The sequence below is a fragment of the Neofelis nebulosa genome, chromosome 4 (assembly GCF_028018385.1).
Source record: "Neofelis nebulosa isolate mNeoNeb1 chromosome 4, mNeoNeb1.pri, whole genome shotgun sequence".
In the NCBI taxonomy this organism is placed as follows: Eukaryota; Metazoa; Chordata; class Mammalia; order Carnivora; family Felidae; genus Neofelis; species Neofelis nebulosa.
Window position 1 is genome coordinate 112657624 of NC_080785.1, and position 18304 is coordinate 112675927.

Here is an 18304-nt window from a genome sequence, read left to right on the forward strand (position 1 = left end):
GAGCCAGTTTATTCACGTCCTCTCTTCCCTGGCATTCATTATTCCAGGGTAACGGAATGGCTGAGACATCCGTTTGCGGGTTCAACATGGCGCCGTCCTGCTCATTGTACGAGCCTCAAAGATGGCGACAACCACTAAGGGGCAGACATGTTCGTGCCACATGATCAAGGTTCAGCCCAGAGGCGGCCGGAACGTGACGGAAGATTGAGGCGGGGCTCCTCCCCCGCACTCTTGGCGTCGGGCGTCTCGTGACAGGTACTTCCGCTCGGGGCGGCGGCGGTGGCGGAAGTGGGAGCGGAGCCGGAGTCTTGGCCATAAAGCCTGAGGCGGCGGCAGCGGCGGCGTTGAAAGCTTGGGGAGTGCCGAGGAGTCCTCTGGAACCGGAACTTGGACTTCTCTGCCTCTGTCCTCCCTTGCATCTCCTCCTCGGTGGGAGCCCTAGCTACGCGCCCGGCCCGGAGCCCCCAGCGGAGCGGCCGCGGTAAGCAGCGGGCCCAGCCCGGCCGGTGGCCTGGTCCCATCCCCCTCCTCAGCTCCTCGGTCGCCTGGGCCTCGCGTCGTCCGTGTCTTGGGTAGGCTCTGGACCCAGCGCAGGCCTCGCGGGGAAACTCCGCGTCGCCCAGGGCCCAAGCGCAGGCCCGGACCGCGCCCGGCCGGGGGGAGGTCAGAGGTCGCCGGGTGTGACCTCTGGCCGGGTTGCGGACCCCGGGCCGGCTGTCCCGGACGCCTTGTTTATTGGTGGCGTCAAGACCCGAGACCCGGGAGGGTCTCCTGATTCGGGGGGGGGGGCGGCCTCTGGACACTGGGGGCCCTGCGCCGCGGCGGGACGCGCTGTTGGGCTGGGGCTCTTGGAGTAGCTAGCCGGAGTGTGTCGGAGCCGACCCCGCCCGCTGACTTGTCCGGGGGACGCTGGCCCGGGACCCGCCGACCGCGCGGGCCTTGTTAACAGGCGCCCAAGGCTGAGCCACGTTCCTATCTGTGTTCAGTTGAACAGCCCGACCCTGCTAATGAGAGAGGTTCCCTGACAGCAACTGAGTCAAGGCAGTGAGTCAGATCACGTGCACTGGGCTCTCCCCAAGCACTTGTATACATGTGAGACGCCTTTGGCTCTGGGAGACAGGGAGCTTTTTGTCCTAAGTATGTTGTAAATCCTGAGAGAAGTTTTCAAACTTACTGGGGGGGGGGGGGGAAGATGGTGTTTGGCTGTCGAGCTGTGTTGGGATTCCACCGCGTCGGGGGATCTTCTACCGCATTAAATTGAACCTTGGTGCATAGTGGTTCTTAAAAGTGGAAAATCGAGAAGAATAATAGCAAGCATTTGAGCGTGTGTTGTATTTTGGGCAGGTGGGCAAGAACTTTGCACAGATCATTATGTTTAATCCTCGGAACGGCCCTCTGAAGTAACCATTATTGTCAAAGAACGGAGAGGTTAACTTGTTTGTCCAAGGTCACCGTAAATAACTTCTGGAGGGAGATTCGACCCCAGGCGGTCAGACTCCGGAGCACTCTGATCAGTCCCTGGGTTGTACTGCCTTCCCATGCTGCTGAAGTTTGTGATCCATCTTTCGCTGTCTGGTGTATTTGCCTCTCTCTGCCTCCTTTGTTTTTAGTGATGCGTTTGAAAGCCTATTCTGGTAGCTGCCTTAGTGCTACCTCATAAACCGTAAGCTGTTCTCTATGCGGTTGTGACTTTTAACACAGCTTGTTTGTAGTGCTTGTAAAGGAGAAGCTCTACGGTTCCAACATAGTGCTTGATTGAGGTCTGAAGAATTTTGTTACTTAAATCTTTGGTCAAACAAGTTAAGTCTGGCAATCCTGCCGTGTGGACAGCCTTTCTTAAAACCTTAGTGTGTGAGTATTTAGCCAGTTGGTTCTTTCCTGTTGAAAATACTGTATCTTCTCTTTGCATTCCAAAAGAACAGGCTCTTGTCTCTTCCTTGTGACTTAAGCAGCTGATTAGCCGCATGACTTCTCATCCACGGATTAATAGAGTCTCCTATTAGTGTGTTTGTCTTCAGACTTGGGAGAGTTTGCTCAGATTTGAGTCTAAGAACTGGAAGGTGAGTTGTGAGTGCTTCTGAAGATACTGTCCAAGCTGAAGCTTAGTCCTCACCACCCTGTTGTATTCTAATTTCTTTCTTTTTTTTTTTTTTTTTAACTTTTATACCTGAACTGATGTATTTAAGCGAGTGGTAAGTGCGTAGTACTTAAGTGGTAAGTCTTAAATAATGTCTGTGTTTAGAAGGGAGTAGTGATGAGCACTTTTTCATTCATTCGGATGTTTTGAGTATCTAGCATGTATTAGGCATTACTGGTTATTGACTCAGAGAGGTAGGTGTGGTTCCTGTCCTAAAGGAATTTAAAAATGGTGTGTGATTGTGGTCAGGCGTTCTGTTGTGGAATGGCTTGGTGGTAGAACCTGAGGCTTTTGGAAAGAGTGGTTTCTCACCTTTTCCCAAGTGAGTTCATAGTAGGCAGTCTGGTGTTCCGGCCAACTCGAAGGCTTTGTTAATTGCAGTGGCATTTGTATGGTTTGCTCTTGAAAGTACAGAAGATAATATTACAGTTTCAAATTGATCATGCTTTTTGAAGAGTAACCTTCAACACTAAGCTTGTTTCTCCTTTTGCTCTAGTGGCATTTTGTTGTTGTTGTTCACTGGAGGGAGTTCAGGTCACTGCCATTTGACACTGCAAACGTTAGCTGTTGCAGTGCTCTTTGAGCAAAGGCACATTTGGCATGCTGGATTTTTTTTCTTTAGCTGATGAAGAAAGTTTAATATAGTGCTTACCAGTTACAGTGTCCGTATTATACTAAACAAAACTCTGTGCCGTCCCTTCTTTTGCAACTGTTCTGTCTTCCCTTTCAAAGGAGATGTGAGTTTTGCCTTTGTGGTAGAACTGCATGAGTAAACAAACAGAAGGGTGGAATGTAGGAGAAGGCATTCTAAAAATAGTTTTGTTAGTATATCTCTCCAGGTGATTCTCAGCAATCACTTGGGGCATTTGCTTGTTTTGTTATGTTTTGGGGGGCCAACCAGGCCTAAGCCCCCAACCCCATCATCAAAAAGCACTGCTTTATAGTACAGTATGGCTTTGCATCCGATTCCTGACCCCACCACCGAGTGAAGCAAAAATGGTTTTGGTTATTTGATTAGCTTTTAATAAACCTCCAAAGAGAATTACACAAATAACATCTCTGCCCTTATATTTGGTATTAGCCTTTCTGTGCAAAGGTGTAGCAAATTCAGACCACACACATGTGGTAGTCTTATACACTGTTCCTTTCTGAGATTTGACATAAATAGTTCTCATTATTATGCCTGTGATAAAATGTCCTAATTCTGTATCTATATAATTCAACAAATATGGCTGAGGATTTGACAAGATATTGGACTAGGAGTTATAAGCAAGGTTTTCCAGGGAAGTAAGGAGGTGGAATCCTCTTGAGTAAGGCTAAACAGTGGTTCCCTTGGCACTGATGTCATCCTCTGAAGGAGACTGAAGCTCTAGAAATTAGCACTCCCCCCCCACCTTGCGGCTACTGGTTTTCTGCTGACTCTTATCTCCCATGTAAGGTTGCCATTGTATTCTCAGTCATCCATTCCTATGTGTTATCAAACATTTATCTGTTAATGCTATCTAATAGCTCCGTAGGTTGTGCCTCTGCAGTTTGCTGCAGAAACATTTTCAATGTGTTGATCTCTTCAGTATTTGCTCTCACATCTTCCCTCTATTTTCTGACTTTTCATAAACACAGAAAAATAGCTTGTATTTATGTTTTAAAACTTTTTCATGGTAATTGTGGTCAGTGTGATTTGTGAATCAAAGGTAAAAGTGATGTGTCGTGGGTGAAATCAGAACAGGCCTTGTAGCAGTGCCTCTGACTAGTTTCAATTTTAGTACTCAGGCTGTGATTTCAAAAACAAATTTAAGAATAGCTACTTGCAGAATATCTCTGTGGGGGAGGAAGAAAGCTTGGGAGTTGGTTCCAGTGGTGACATACAGTGTTGGCCTCGTTCATTTGCCTGAAGATGCAGTACTTAATGCGGGGGACCTCTAGCCTCTCCCGGGCTGTCTGGTGATGTCATCGCTGCCGTGGAGATCAGTCTGACTGATTTTGTTGTCCATTTCCTGGTTGCCTCCGACTGTTTGCTTTAGGGGCAGAGTAAATCTGAAGCATGTTTAGGGAGGTCTGGGGACCTGGGCAGTTTAGGAATCCTGTAACCTCACTTGGCTCTCAAATGAGCTTGCTTGTGTGACTGCTGCCAGACCCAGTGAAGGAGCATCTCTGTTCTCCCTGACTCTTCAAGTAACGACAGCTTATGCTTGCTACTGGCTTTCCTGGAGTCACCCAGCCCAGTTCCGGAATCCTTTAAAAATTGCGTTGGGAGGTAAATAGTTAACATTGTTGGTTTCCAATGTTTGTATGCAATTTTAATTAAAAGTCTATTTCAGATGGATAAACTCTTAGTTCGAGTTAATTTGAGAATACGTGACAGAGCCGAAAAAACCCAGTCGTAACAGCACAGACTTTATGAAAAGTAGTGCCTCTTACATATGGTAGTCAGTCTACCAACAGTGCTCTGTGCACTGTGCACTTAGAGATCTGGGGACCCCAGAGATAACTCTGGGTCATCTGGGCAGCCCACAGGGTAAGAACCCCTCTGAAATCCTGTGACCTGTGCCAGCTGATGGTTGTTAAAGAGTACTAACGTTTTGTAGAAACGTTACTACGTGATACTTGTCTTTAAATAGATGCTTTTTAGTGTTTGTGTGTTGCCTACCTTTTACATAAGATTTCATTTGGTGCTTAGAACATCTCTGTACGCTGAGAGGATAGCCTTTTCTGTTTTTGTGTCTGAGAGAGCTACTGCTGGTGCTCAGGTGGCCCAGCTCCTAGACAATGCTAATCTAGGTCTGCTGAAACACATAGCTCCGTGCTCTTTCTGATACACCACCCTCCCTTCTTGATTACACATGATTGCCTTAAAGCCCTCAGCATTTGACTCCTTTTAAAAATGTATTTGTCTGGAGCTCTTGTGTGGGGCAGTCCAACTCTGGACTTCCTCTCAGGTCAAGATCAAGCCCTGCATCAGGTTTTGTGCTGATAGCGCAGAGCCTGCTTGTGATTCTCTTTGTTTCTCTCTCCCTCTCTCTCTCTCTCTCTCTCTCTCTCTCTCTCTGCCCCTCCCTTGCCTGCTCCTGCATGTGCTCTGTCTCAAAATAAATAATAATAAACATTTAAAAAAAGGTTTTTCTTCCACTACTGTTTATTTTAACTTTTTTTTTTTTTTAAGTAATCTCTACACCCAACATGGGGCTCAAACTCACAACTCCAATCTCAAGAGTTGTATGATCTTCCAACTGAGCCAGCCAGACACCCCCCCAACAACCTTTTGTTTAAAATGACGTTACTCGGGACACCTGGGTGGCTCAGTCAGTTAAGTGACTTCGGCTCAGGTCATGATCTCACAGTTGCTGAGTTCGAGCCTTGCGTCAAGCTCTGTACTGATAGCTTGGAGCCTGGAGCCTGCTTTGGATTCTCTGCCTCTCTCTGTCCTTCTGCCTCTCTCCCTCATTTGCGCACGCGCTCTCAAGAACAAATAAATAAGTAAAGCATTTAAAAAACTTAATAAAATGATGTTTCTCTCTTGCTGGTTATTAAATGAATCCGTTCTTTTAAAGGAAACACACACACACACACACACACACACACACACACACACGGGAAATACAGAAGTAAAAAGGAAAAAACCACCATTCACTATCCAGAGGAAGACCGCAGAGTTAGCTGGTTGTTTTCTTCCTATGAATGCATCCTTTAATACCTTTCTTTTATGAAATAGACTAAAATATGGTGTGAGAATTTAACTATGACTGGGACTGGACACTTGAATCCTTTGACCTATGGGACTTCTCCTAATAAACACTGTGATGGGAAGCTGGGGACCATGAGGCTAGCTGTGGTTTTCAGATGTTTAATGGCAACAGGTGAAGAACCTGATGGATTCAGTTCCAGAATAAAATTATTTGGCATGGTGATGCTGGATAAGTAAAATGTTGCCCTGATTTTTAAGTAATTTGTCATTTTTATATGCTGCTAAACTTTGAAGTTGAAGCAGAACATACTTATAGAAAAGTACACAAGTAAGCGAACTTGGAGACATTTATATAAATAATTTACTTTTTGGGCTTTTTTTTTAATGTTTATTTTTGAGAGAGAACGCAAGCGGGGGACGGACAGAGAGAGAGAGGGAGACACAGAATCTGAAGCAGGCTCCAGGCTCTGAGCGCTTAGCAAAGCATCGGGCGATGCGGGGATCAAACTCACGAACCACAAAATCATGACTTTAGCTGAAGTTGGATGCTTAACCGACTGAGAGACTCAGGTGCCCCAAGTTGGAGGATTTTTGTAAACTTAGAAGCCCCCTTGTGCCTCCTTCAAGTCATTATCATCCCCTCGTCCCTGGGTAATGAGTCTGCTGATTTTTAGCACTGTGGTGTGATTTTTGCCCGAATTGGACTTTATATAAATGGAGTTATACTCTATGTACTCTTCTGTGTCTGGTTTCTTTGATCCATTATTGTTTGTGAGATTTTGTATTGAGTGCAGTTCTCAACTCCATTTTTATTGCTCAGAAGTGTTCCATTGTGTGGTATACCAGATGTATTTATTAATTTATTGACGTGCATTTGGGTTGCTTATAACTTTTGGCTGTTACAAATAATGTTGTATGAATGTTCTTGTGTGGTCAGAATGTTTTTCTGACTAATATGTGTTCGTATTTGTATTAGGTTAATACCGAGGAGTGGAAAGGCTTAATTTTAGGCTTAAAATGTATATGTATTCTTTTGCTAAGGCTGCTGTAATAAATACCACAGACTGAGTGGCTTAACAAAAAAAAATTTTCGCCATAATTCTCGAAGCTAGAAGCTCAAGATGCTGTGTTGTGTTGGCGGGGTTGATTTGTTTGTTTGGAGACTTCTCTTAGCTTGTAGATGGCTGTCCTGTGTCCTCACGTGCCTGTGTCCTAGTCTCTTCTCATAAGGACATCAGTCATATTGATTAGAGCTCACTCTCATGACCTCATTTAATCTTAATCACATCTTTAAAGTTCCTGTCTCTGAAGATAGTCATATTTTGAGGTATTGGGGGTTAGGACTTCCACATACGAATTTGGGGCGGATACAGTTCAGCCCATAACAGTATGTTACACTTTGGTATAGATACTGTCAATTATCCAATTGTTGTACCAGCTTACACTCCCACCAGCAGTGTTTTGCATTTATGATCTGGATCCATTCCTGCCGGTGGAATGGGCCCCAAAGGATCATCTGTGCTTTCATTCAAATTCTTTGCTTTGACACTTGAGTCCTTAAAATACTGGATTCCATCATACACATGCTAGAAATAGGTCTGTTTACATGTTCTGACTGACCATTTACATATTGGTGTTTGACCAACAGCTTTCTGGCTAAGTGATCTTGAGCTTTGTACATCCACTGTAGACCTTAGTTTGGTTGGAATGATATTACATGACTTTGCTTCCCCCCACCCCTACTCTAAACTCCTTGAGGGCAGAGATAAATTATTCTAGGATGGATCTTGAAATATTCAGTAAACTTAAAAAATTTTTTCCAGTTCTAACTTTGCACAGTAAATTACTATTTGTAGCATGTAAGTTATGCTTCTGGGCCAGTGATTAATATGTAGAGCTTTCCTGAATGCTGAACTGTGTTTTGTGTTCATTTGACAGATTTTTATTGTCTGCTGTAAGAAAACACTGCTGACAGCTGTGGGGAGTATAAAATGAAGATCACTGGAGGTTTAGGAATAATTGTAAAACAAGGCAAATGAGAGTCATAAAAATAGCTTAAAGAAAATGCTAGAGGTGTTCAAATGGCTGGGTTAGGTGGGTGCTGGGTAGAGTTGTGGTATGGAAGGGAGACTTGGGAAACCCATTGTAATTGGAGAGACTGGCATAAGCAAATGAATGGAGGTAAGGAAATGCTAAGGCAGATGGAATGACTGCATTATCTCCAATTTGGGAATGAGTACATGTACGGGGGCCAGATGGAGTGGGGGAGGGGAGGCACTCTAGTGCCTTCTTGAAGGGTTTATGTTTAACAAAGTGATACTTCAATAGATAATGCTAGGATAGGGCATAATCCTCTCACTTGAACGGCACAACCCTATTGAGTAAGGCAGGTGGCACCCCAGGTATGGGTAAGGAATGACTTTAATATTATAATTTACCTAAAGAAACACACATTGAGAGATTAGTGGGGCTAGGAGTCAAATACAAATGTGTTTAAACCTTCAACGAGGTGCTTCCTTAGAAGTGCATTTAACACAGATTAAAAGGAGTTGGTTTGGAGGGATGGAATGGAGAAGGAGCAGTTAGTTTGGTTTTCCTCTTTAGCCAGCCAGCCCACTATGGGCTCCTTTTAGCAATTTATGAGCAATCTATTTTACTGGTAAATGTCTGAGATAAGCAAGGGTTGCTATAAAAGCTTTGAGTTATTGAAATGGTTCTGTGTAACTGTCTATTTTACTAGCTAGCTGCTTTCCAGTCTGTTTTACCAAAAAAGAAAAAAAAAAAAAGGCACTACCATCCGGGTCTCTGACTAAAGCCTCTGCTCTTGGTTTGGTACCTGCCTTTAGAGAGCTCGAGAGCAGTGAGCGCAACATAGTGGAGAATCTATTGGGCTGGGTTGCCAAGTCCTCTTAACAAGAATTGCTTTTCAAGAAACTTGCTTTTTTAATTTTAATTTTATTTATTAAAAAAAATTTTAATGTTTATTCATTTTTGAGAGAAAGGGAGACACAGAATCTGAAGCAGGCTCCAGACTCTGAGCTGTCAGCACAGAGCCTGACGTGAGCCATGAGATCATGACCTGAGCTGAAGTCAGACTCTCAACCTACTGAGCCAACTAGGCTCCCCAATTTATTTTTTTAATTTACATCCAAGTTAGTTAGCATATAGTGCCACAATGATTTCGGGAGTAGATTCCTTAATGGCCCTTACCCGTTTAGCCCATCCCCCTTCCCACAACCCCTCCCGTAACCCTCTGTTTGTTCTCCATATTTAAGAGTCTCTTGTGTTTTGTCCCCCTCCCTTTTTTATATTATTTTTTCTTTCTTTCCCTTATGTTCATCTGTTTTGTCTCTTAAAGTCCTCATATGAGTGAAGTCATATATTTGTCTTTCTCTAATTTTGCTTAGCATAATATTCTCTAGTTCCATCCATGTAGTTGCAAATGGTAAGATTTCATTCTTTTTGATTGCCAAGTAATACTCATTTTCTTTATCCATTCATCCGTGGATGGACATTTGGGCTCTTTCCATACTTTGGCTATTGTTGATAGTGCTGCTATAAACATTGGGGTGCATGTGCCCCTTTGGAAGAGCACACCTGTATCCCTTAGATAAATACCTAATAGTGCAATTGCTGGGTTGTAGGGTAGTTCTATTTTTAATTTTTTGAGGAACCTCTATACTGTTTCCTGGAATGGCTGCACCAGTTTGCATTCCCACCAGCAGTGCAAAAGGGATCCTCTTTCTCCGCATCCTTGCCAACATTGTTGTTGCCTGAGTTGTTAATGTTAGCCATTCTGACAGGGGTGAGGTGGTCTCTCATTGTGGGTTTTTGTTTTGTTTTGTTTTGTTTTGTTTTGTTTTTAACGTTTATTTATTTTTGAGACAGAGAGAGACAGAGCATGAATGGGGGAGGGTCAGAGAGAGAGGGAAACACAGAATCCGAAACAGGCTCCAGGCTCTGCGCGGTCAGCACAGAGCCCGACGTGGGGCTCGAACTCACAGACAGCGAGATCATGACCTGAGCCGAAGTCGGCCGCCCAACTGACTGAGCCACCCAGGCGCCCCTCTCATTGTAGGTTTGATTTGTACTTCCCTGATGATGAGTGATGTTGAGCATTTTTTCATGTGTCGGTTGGCCATCTGGATGTCTTCTTTGGAGAAGTGTCTATTCCTGTCTTTTACCCATTTCTTCACTGGATTATTTGTTTTTGGAGTGTTGAGTTGGATAAGTTCTTTTAGATTTTGGATACTGACCCTTTATCTGATATGTCGTTTGCAAATATCTTCCCCCATTCTGTAGGTTGCCTTTTAGTTTTGCTGATTGTTTCCTTCGCTGTGCAGAAGCTTTTTATTTTGATGAGGTCCCAGTAGTTCATGTTTGCTTTTGTTTCCCTTGCCTCTGAGGACCAGTTGAGTAAGAAGTTGCTGAGGCCAAGATCAAAGAGGTTTTTGCCTGCTTTCTCCTTGAGGATTTTGATGGCTTCCTGTCTTATATTGAAGTCTTTCATCCATTTTGAGTTTATTTTTGTGTATTGTGTAAGAAAGTGGTCCAAATTCATTTTTCCGCATGTTGCTGTCCAGTTTTCCCAGCACCACTTGCTGAAGAGACTGTCTTGCTTCCAGTGGATAGATAGTCTTTCCTGCTTTGTCAAAGATTAGTTGGCCATACATTTCTGGGTCCATTTCTGGGTTCTCTATTCTGTTCCATTGATCTGAGTGTCTGTTCTTGTGCCAGTACCATACTGTTCAAGAAACTTGCTTCTTTGTAAAACTTGCCTTAGTTTTTCCCCCTTTTCATGAGTGATACATGGAACAAAGTGTGTATATATAATTATTCTCTTACAGAGCTCAACTGTTACCTTGTTTAAGCTTCACTTCAAAGTTCAATCTAAGCAGCATGTGAGTTATTACCATCTCTTCGCAGACACGGAAATGGCCTGAAAGGATGCGCTCAGTACCATGGAGTCCCCAGGTAGTGGGATTAGAACTGGCACTTCATATTCCAAGTAGCCAAATGTTTCTTTAACCCTAATAGTTGTGAGAAAAATAACATATAGAAGAAGAGCTTATGTAAATTTTATTTAGTTTTGTTCAAGGGTTTGTAAAAAGAAGGATGCTTTGTTCTCTTTTGATATGTAAATTTCCAGGTAGTGAATTTTCCAGCGGAATGAGACTGAATAGGCTAGGTTATTCTGCAGCAATAAATAACCTCAAAATGGTTGAAAGCAACACAGGTTTATTTTCTGCTTGTGCAGCATGTGCATCATGAGTTTTCCAGGGGCTCTGCCTAATTCCTACTCCACCTGAAGGAGCAGCGACAATATGGAATATTGCTGGGCATCTTGGCAAAGTGAAAAAGGACTATTGGAAGGTCTTGCTCCTGAAGTTAAATGTTCCAGCCCAGAGGGACACGTCACTTCTGCTTACAACTCACTGGCCAGAATGAGTCACACCACACCAGAGACCAAGAAGTGGGATTCTGCCGTGGGCTTGGAAAGCACAGAGTTGGAAATATTTAGGAAACAGTACTAGTTGTATCGTGGCTTGCTGTAACAGGTAATAGGTGTTGGGGGAAAGACTGCCTCATAGATTCTTGCCCCAGTCAACTGGTAATTTAAATGCCAAAAGGATAACAAATTGCCTCACTCACAAATCACCTTTCTATCCTAAGAAATCTACTTCTTTTAAATGGTGTATAATAGGGGCGCCTGGGTGGCTCAGTCAGTTAAGCATCGGACTTCTGCTCAGGTCACAGCGGGGAGCCTGCTTGGGATTCTCTCTGCCCCTCCCCTGCGCACGTGTTCTCTCTCTCTTTCTCTCTAAAAAATGATTTTTTAAAAAATTTATTAAAAAAATAAACAATGTGATCATCTCAACTCAAGTGTCTTGAAATGCCCTTTGCATGAAGTAGGTGTGAAAGAAACAGCCAAGTGTGAGCATTCCCTTGCCTGCCTTATTTTCAGTGTTGGAATCCTATAGATACCCTAAATGTCTTTTTACTGATTTCTCACTCCCCTTCTCCCCCAGTCCTTCTCCTAAAGTGCTACCAGATAGTCATAGTCTTAAAAGTACTCCTAAGTCCTATTCTTTCCCTGCCCGCAGAACCCTTTGTTTTTTCAGTGCCCTTGGTTATTTCCCTCCACAAACTGCCTGCAGCTGGTCTTCCTGGTTTTGTGCTTTCTCTGATACAGACCCTTTATTGAGAGTTGTTTTACTTACTTTTCCTTAGGACACTTTGTTCCCTGCTGCTTTCAGCTTGGTTCCTGCCAGGTCCCTTCATTTCTGTTACATCTGTTGGGATCCTGCCTGGCTCAGGTACCACCAGCTTCATTTTTAGCCTGTACTATTCTTAGCTTTCCTTGAATCCCTGTGACTTGTATTTCATGTGTGTGTCTGACACACACATATATGCATCTTACCTACTCTAGGAGAGGGGCTTCAGGGTAGATCCTAGACTAATTTATGTCCATTCCCCCCCCCCCCCAAAGCTAAGCATTTGAAAGAAAGAACTAAAAATATATTCTCCAAGTGGCTTTTTATACACACACACACACACACACACTCTCTCTCTCTCTTGTGTTCTCTGGCTGAAAAAAAAAAAAAAAAATTCATGTTTGAAATCAGTAGGCCAGAGGCTGTAGGGTGCAGAGACTTCCTTAAGCAGGGCCACAGGATGACTCTCAAGTGAGTTCCTAAGCTTCTGTTTCCATTTTTGAAAAATGAGAGTAGCGGATTGGCTGTCCTCAAGATCCTTTCATATTTTGGCTTTCTTTGGCTCTTGGTCATACTGCAGTGGCTTTTGCAATATCCCAACTGGCAAGATGACTTTGAGTACCCTTTCAGCAATTTCAAAGCTGTCACCTACATGGAGCCCTGCTCATTCACTTCTTTATGAGGAGCAAGAATAACCTCACTGTATAGAGGTGGTTAGAATTTTCCTGAAGTGAACTTGTTTCTAAATTACAGAAGCAAGTGAATAGGTTTCTGTCACCCTCCTGGATAATTTGGTGACTATATTTATCTTTGTCCACTTATTTGATCATTTCCTTAATTGTTATTCATACTTAAAATTTGGTATATATTACCATACAGCCTTCAAGAAGTTTGCGTACTTAACATTTGTAGCTTGAGAATTCTATTTATATAGTTGCCTATGTCAGTCATCAGTTTTCTTAATGGTTGCCAGTTCAGTGGGAAAAATTTAAATGATACCTCATTTCCATTTCATTGATGATAGATTAAACTTTTAAAAAATAGTAACCATTTATTTTTCTTCTGTGATTTGACTGTTTTGTATAAAGCCCAAGTGAGACAGGTTTTTGTTTTAACCTAAACTTTTCATCTATAGCAAGAATATTGACACTTTTTCATGTTGCAAACATTCCAGCCGTGTTTCTCATGGCTTGGTTTGGTTGATTGTGTGTTTTTGTAGTAAAGAAACTTTCCTGTAGTCAACTGTTGATTTGTGTGGGGGGGGTGGGGGAGTTTACATTATTATATGTTGGCCCAACCTATCCTGAGGGCAGTAAAACAATGTTTTCCCCTAGTATTTAGCGCATTGGAATTCATTTTTTTTTTTTTTCTTAAGGTTTTATTTATTTCTGAGACAGAGAGACAGAGCATGAGCAGGGGAGGGGCAGAGAGAGAGGGAGACACAGAACCCAAGCAGGCTTCAGGCTCTGAGCTGTCAGCACAGAGCCCGACGGCGGGCTCGAACTCACAAACCGCGAGATCATGACCTGAGCCAAAGTCGGACGCTTAACCAACTGAGCCACCCAGGCGCCCCTGGAATTCTTATATATGATGCAATATGATGTCAGAATCTTCCTAAATGTGTCGTTGTCTCAGTATTTCATTATATTGTCATCCTTTTCTCACTGACTAGAAATCTTTTTATCACATACTAATTACCCACCTACATGTGTCTTTTTTTAACTTTTCCATTCTTTGTCTCTGGGACAGTACTGCTGTCTTATTTGCTTCTGCTTCATAATACATTTTGATAAGTTTGCAGTTTTCCATCTTGCATAGAACTCTGTTGAAGTTAGGCTCAAAACACGTTTGCTTCTGATTAAATTGGTACTCTTTCTACCCTTGGTCCCTTAGTCAATTTGTAGGACAGTTTCATCCATCAAGTTTAGAAGAAGCTTTTACTAAGGTGCCCTGACAGAGGGAAGCAGTGAAATTCTCTCCCCTATGTATCTGGGACAAATACTGTATAATGGCTCATGTAGCCAGTAGGTTTCATTGAGCAGCCACCACGTCCAAACCCTTGTGCAAGGCAATAGCTGTACGAATAGTAGAAAACCTGCTGGTTTCTGACCCCCAGTGAGCCTTGGATTTGGTAGGGCAGTGGTACACATCTTTTAGTCTTTTTTTTTTTTTTTTTTTAATTTTTTTTTAGCGTGTTTATTTTTGACAGAGAGAGAGCGAGACAGAGCATGAACGGGGGAGGGTCAGAGAGAGAGGGAGACACAGAATCTGAAGCAGGCTTCAGGCTCTGAGCCGTCAGCACAGAGCCCGACGCGGGGCTCGAACCCACGGACTGTGAGATCATGACCTGAGCCAAAGTCGGTCGCTCAACCAACTGAGCCACCCAGGTGCCCCACATCTTTTAATCTTAGTATCCAGATGCCGAATGTAAAGGATTGAAAAAGGACACTGGAAAGCAAGTATTAGGTTTTAAGTTATGTTCATGAAGCTTTTATGTATTTCATTTTTTTTTTTTAACGTTTATTTATTTTTGAGAGACTGAGACAGAGTGCTAGTAGGGGGAGGTGGGGGAGAGAGAGGGAGACAGAATTCGAAGCAGACACCAGGCTCTTGAGCCGTCAGCACAGGGCTGGGCTCGAACTCAAAAACTGAGATCACGACCTGAGCCCAAGTCAGAAGCTTAACTGACCGAGCCCCCTCATGTTTTGTCTTCTGTGGTCATTTCTTGCAGTATTCGAACATACACAGTTACTTATAATCTGTATTCTAGATGGATTTTTTACTAACTTTTCTTGTCTAACTTGGACAAAATAGATTTGTTTGTCACTCCTGGTAGAGGGTTGTAATAGCAGATTCCATAGGAATGTCTCAAACTTGACAAGAGTTAAAAATGTTTTTTTCCTTTTATTAATTAATTCTAATATATAAGGAGGGAGTTAATTAATTTTCACAGATGAAGATCACACCATTGGGCCAGTCTTTATTTTCAGGGTTGTTAAAGGAATGTTAGTCTGAATTGGTAAAAAATGATTGCCTTTCTACAGGAAAAAAGTACACTGGGTCTGCCAGTTCTTCCTTTTTTCCCTTTGCTTATTATCTTCTAAAGTTATAGCTAATCATTTTGCATGCCGTCAACATGAAATTCTGTGTACGTATGACTGGCCACCACTCTGGCAAATGGCAGCCTTCTATGGCTTGCGGTTCTCTGAGCCCATAAAGTCGTCTGGAGTTATAGAGCACCCACGATCTACTTGGGGGAGAGAAAGGAGTGCTGTCTCTGTGAAGGTTGGAACCTTGTGGCCAGATTTCTGTTAGCCCACTGGAGCCATGAGGCAGTAGCAAGATTCCACTTGTGAGTTTGAGAAGGGGGTGGGAGGTTAGAGGGGAGTGAGGAGGAAGGAGCTCATGTTGGCCAGCCTTGGAATGTACCCCCTCCCTAGACACGTGGTGTACACACACATTTAACGAATAACTTCACCTGTGGTTGTTCACAGGCCAAAATCAAACAGTGCATGTCAGAATCTGAGAAGGGAGTTGGTTTTTCTCCTTCTTACTGCTCTGGTAGGGAACAAGTTCTACCCCTGGTGATACAGGGGAAGTGGACGTGTAGTTATTCAGGCATGCAAGTATCCAAATGGTGCTTCGTGCCGAGTGCTACGCTAGGGAAATGCCAAAGGAGTAAGATAGTTCCTGTGTTGGAGGAATTTTTCTTTTTGACTGCATGACACATGAGGAGCCACCCACAAAAGGGGGTGATGTAGTATGAAAAAGATTTGATAGGCTTTTGGACAGGTGTTGAGTTTTTGGATGTGAGGAGGAGGTAATGATACACTTCATAAATCTAATTGTACAGAAGGAAACCTTGAAAACAAATATTTTCATACCTCAATCCCTCCTACCTTAGAGACAATAGTGAACCCTATAAAGTTGATTGGTTTTGACCAAACATGACACTTTCATAGGATTCAGCCTAATAAACACAAATGGAAACATTATCTTGTTCTGTACCATACTTAAAGAAAACCTGGGGCACCTGGGTGGCTCAGTTGGTTAAGTGTCCAACTCTTGATTTAGGCCGGGGTCGTGATCTCATGGTTGTGGGATTGAGCCCCATGTCAGGCTCCACGCTCAGCATGGAGCCTGCTTAAGATTCTCTCCCTCTGCTGCTCCCCTGCTTGGGCACATGTGCTTGCTTGTGCTCTCTCTCACAGAAAAAATCTAACTACATTTTAGAATGTTCACTCATAATACATGTAAGTCTGTCCCTGTGTATTTATGTGTTTTGAATATGCATTTTGAAGCAGGGGCAGATTTCTTTCCCCCACTTGTATTTTCTTGGCTGAGAGAGATGCATCAAGGAAAGGGGAGAAGTGGACTTATGACCTTCCAAATATGTTCATGTGGCCAAACCTGGAAGTAGGTGTCTAGATTTTTGGCAGTGATTGATTTGAGGTGATAGATTTGAGAGGACGGTAGGCCTTAAAAATGAGGAAAGACTGGGGCAATACAGTAAGAAATCCAGGTGGTATGCACTGCTGCTCAGGTAGTTCCAGGTGCGGCAGGCTTTGTGTTTTTCAGGTATGTTACCGTTCAAGAGCGTAGGCAGGAAGCACTATGATGTTCTGTAAAGCCAACAGATTTTTGGTACCTCTCTTTTTCACATTAACCACATCTCGTCATGATAATCTATCCATATTTACGTATTTGAAAGGAAAAGACAAGAAAATATGAGGGACATTACTCTGGTTGAAAGGATTTACAAGTTGTATAGAATGGGTATGATGTGTATAAGCCTGGTCTAAGATGGTGACTGTGGCTCTAAAAGCAAGAATGCCTATTTGACAGGCTTTACGCAGATAGGGGTCGGCTTGGGCAAGCATAGCCGAGTTGGTGAAAGAGGAAACAGAGCTAACTGCTCCTGAAAAGACAGGATTAACCAAAGATGCCTAGGCAGTGCTGGCATGGTATGGTGCCCTGACTTGTATCCATTTCTGGTGATACTGAAAGGAAGTTCTCAACTTCCCCTTTTGCTCCTAACCAGTGATTATGTCCTATTCATGGGGAACTCATTTATAGTTACAGCCTCTAACTGGTTAACTGTTGATGTAGTTTGGCTGTTTTTAGAGGAAGAATTTGTTTGATGGGAATTGCTGACTGTTAGGACATTAATTCTCCAACCATTGTAACTCTCAGCTTATCCTACTGATAGAAATTTCTTACTTCAAAAAAAGCATGTTTTTTTTTTTTAGCATTTATTTTTTATTTTTGAGACAGAGAGAGACAGAGCATGAATGGGGGAGGGTCAGAGAGAGGGAGACACAGAATCTGAAACAGGCTCCAGGCTCTGGGCTGTCAGCACAGAGCCCAACGCGGGGCTTGAACTCACGGACCGCGAGATCATGACCTGAGCCGAAGTCGGCCACTTAACCAACTGAGCCACCCAGGCGCCCCAAAAAAAGGCATGTTTTAAAGAGAGAAGGTTTTTGGAGTGAGAGCTAAGTACTTTACCTGTATGGAGCATTCTTTGTATCCTTTCTTATGTATGCATCCAGAAAGATGCTTCTATTAAGGCAAAGGAATATTCGAGTTCCTAATGTGTGCTGAGCACAGAGAAGTGTTAACTCTTCTTCAGAGCACTGGACGGTTGAATAATGACTCTTTTTTTGTTGTTGTTGTTAATTTTTTTACGATTTTATTTTTAAGTATCTCTACACCCAGTGTGGAGCTTGCACTCACAACCCTGAAATCAAGAGCTGGATGCTCTACCAACTGTGGCAGCCAGGTGCCCCCACACTCAACAGTTTGTTTTTTATTTTTTAATATTTACATCCAAATTAGTTAGCATATAGTGCAACAATGATTTCAGGAGTAGATTCCTTAGTGCCCCTTACCCATTTAGCCCCTCTACCCTCCCATAACCCCCCCCCCCAGTAACCCTCTGTTTGTTCTCCATATTTAAGAGTCTCTTCTGTTTTTTTCCCCTCCCTGTTTTTATATTATTTTTGTTTCCCTTCCCTTATGTTCATCTGTTTTACCTGTTAAAGTCCTCATATGAGTGAAGTCGTATGTTTTTTGTCTTTCTCTGACTAATTTCACTTAGCATAATACCCTTCAGTTCCATCCACGTAGTAGCAAATGGCAAGATATCATTCTTTTTGATTGCCGAGTGATACTCCATTGTATATATATATACACCACATCTTCTTTATCCATTCATCTGTTGATGGATATTTGGGCTCCTTCCATACTTTGGCTATTGTTGATAGTGCT

At 43.1% G+C, this 18304-nt stretch overlaps 1 protein-coding gene across 1 annotated transcript in view; it reads left to right on the top strand.

The window, feature by feature from the left end:
• Positions 1–260: 260 nt before the first annotated feature.
• The window catches only part of RAB7A (RAB7A, member RAS oncogene family), a 70613-nt gene continuing 52569 nt past the window's right edge, over positions 261–18304 (top strand). The window contains exon 1 of the mRNA XM_058725808.1: positions 261–481. The gene's annotated coding sequence lies outside the window, so the exon portion shown is untranslated. The remainder of the gene's footprint in view (positions 482–18304) is intronic.